Genomic DNA, 2656 nt, shown 5'->3' with positions numbered 1-2656 from the left:
AAGGCTACCAGAAGTTTCTCACTTTGTTTTAACTTTTTGAAAAAAAAAAAGAAAAAATCTTGAAACAAAGAGCTGGAAAAAGTATTGAAGTGCCCTAACCTTTGGATGTGATTTAAGGATAAGGATAAGGATAAACTTTATTCATCGTTACACAACAACGATAAACAAGATGGTGGAAAAGTATTCAGCCGTATGTATGTTATTGTCATAAATGATGCATCGAGAGTAGAACTGATTTCTGACAATACATGCTTTATTTGATAGGAGGGGCAGAGTGAGGAAAGCCTGAGTACTGTTTAGAAGTGTGTCAGTATTTCCAGAAGCTCACTTCACTATATTCTTGACCAAAGCATCTGCAACCACGAGAGATGTGCTGACAATTGCGGGCGGAAAAAAAAGTGATATATGTGCCAAAATGACTTGCAAAATCTTTACTTTTTTTTTCTCATTTTCCCCTGAAGTGCAAGATAAGCAAAATGTGTGAAATACTGTGCCAAGAGAAAGCAGCTTCTCAGCAAGACAAACGGCTACTAATCAACAGCAAGGGGCACTATAACTACTGTTTTTATCTGTCTGTGAGTTTTACTAACTACAGCTTACTTCCTTCCTTATTAATTAGAAATCCTTCACAACATTCCTCTTTCTGGAGATGTACCCAATTGATGGTGCTGTATAATACACGACATTAAAAGAGTAGAACGAAGCACATATTTGCTATGCTTTATGCAGATAGAACATTTTTGATGAAGTCATTTCCTATTGTCCTTTCTTTCATTTAAGACAACTATTTACATCATAACTACAGCATTACCAGCAGTGACAACTCTTCAGGTTGAGTAACATGGTTTTCCCAGCCTCTTCCAAGAAGTGCAGTAAGTGGCAAACCCAAGAACCCAAAAACTGACTAAAAACCCCTTGGGACCATTGCACAGAGAGACATGTATGAGTGTGACCCCTGTGGTGATGCCTTACAGAAAGTAAAACTCACTTTGACTACAAAGCGGACCAAAAATAAAGGTGTTATAATTCAAAAACTGATTTCAGTCTGAGTGTTAGAGTTCTGACAAAATGCTGCCGTCGGAGACAATGCGAGTCCTCTGGTGGAACAGTTATGTAGTTTGATCTAATGTAATGTGACTGTAAAGTGCAGAGAGATACAAACACAGGGAGGGGCCGACACACTGCGTCTCCCCAGCAGACATTGGGCTGTACACAATGCGATGCAAATGGAACAAGTCGAATGGCTGACATTTACTTTTGCACTTTGGTTTACTGTATGTGTGAATGCCCTTTAAATCACTTGTGATTATTTTTGAACATGACTCCTTTTGTCGACCCCTTTTAGGTCCATCAACCTGAAAAAAAAAAAGTGGTGATATTCTCTGTGGAGGATTAGAAGCTGAAAGTCACCCAAAAAAAAAAGAATTAAAAAGTTGGGCAAATGTTTTTTTTTGTTTAAGGAAGGTGGGAGTGACAGTTATTATATATTCTTTATGGCTAGATTCTAGATTGACTTCTTCCTCTTTATTTATCTTTGTGGAACAAAGGCAGGTTTTTTTGCGTTTGAATTAGTTTCCTGTTTTCAGTTCAGCTCTTTGCAGCTGTGGATCCATTTCTGTCAAACCACCGGTGCATGCATCCCCACATCATCCCGACGCCAAGCTCCTCCAACAAACCTGTCGATGTTTGCTACACGACAGCCCTCAAACGACGACAGTAACACGCTCCCCACTGTTTTTTTTGTTTTTTATTTTTTTTTATAACTGTTCGCACTGATCAGCAGGTGTGTGCTGCTCTACAAAACCCCTCTTTCTCTCTCTCTGTCACGTTCTCTATCTTCCTGTGTCGGATGCATTCATCCCTCTCTCTCTCTCTCTCTTTTTGCTAGTTTCTCTCCTTTCCTTCCATACTTGCCCTTGCTCCTTTTTTTCTCTTCTCTGTAACTTCTCTTCTTCTGCAAACAAATGTTTCTGCACACTCACTTGCCTTTCTCAACTGGTCTTTATCTCTCGTGCATATTGTTTCGGGTTCCTCCTCACCAGACATGGCTGCATAACGCGGCTTAGCAGAGGAAGGAAAGTAGAAGTTCCCCCACAGTCCTACTTCCTCGCCACATTCAACCTCGATCTTTTTAAGCACTCTGACCACAAAACAGCCCAAAACATTACCCAGCGGCCTTTGCGATGACACCAAAGTCTTTATGGTGTCTGTTCATATGTTGTCAAAAGCCTGTCCACAAAATTCTAAAGTAGCAGCCGTGTTTTCAGCAGTGCAAACAGTTTATGCAGCTTTGCACGTCTTCATCAACAGTTTATTTGCAGTAAACGTAAAGATCTTCACGTTTTAGTTTTGATTTGTTGACTTAATGAAACATGCAACAAAAGCTACAGTGTGTTGTACCACATTTCTACAGCACTCAAAGTGGCCTAACTAACTTCTCGACTATGGGTGTGTAACTGAAACAAACTGGGTGTGCGTGCATGTCTTTGCTGGTGTGTGTGAGGCTTTACAGACCAGTCCAAACATCCACCATCACCTGGCAGGAAAAACAGGAATGGGACTTGTCGCTGGGCGATTGCGCAAGGTTGCCGAAGATTCTCACTCGGCTGAAAAAGATCTGGAACTGAACTGCTCCCTGCTCTGTAACCTGAAACCC

This window comes from Symphodus melops (genome assembly GCF_947650265.1).
Source record: "Symphodus melops genome assembly, chromosome: 12".
In the NCBI taxonomy this organism is placed as follows: domain Eukaryota; kingdom Metazoa; phylum Chordata; class Actinopteri; order Labriformes; family Labridae; genus Symphodus; species Symphodus melops.
The sequence above is the reverse complement of the archived record's forward strand: the minus strand, read 5'-3'. Positions refer to the sequence as shown.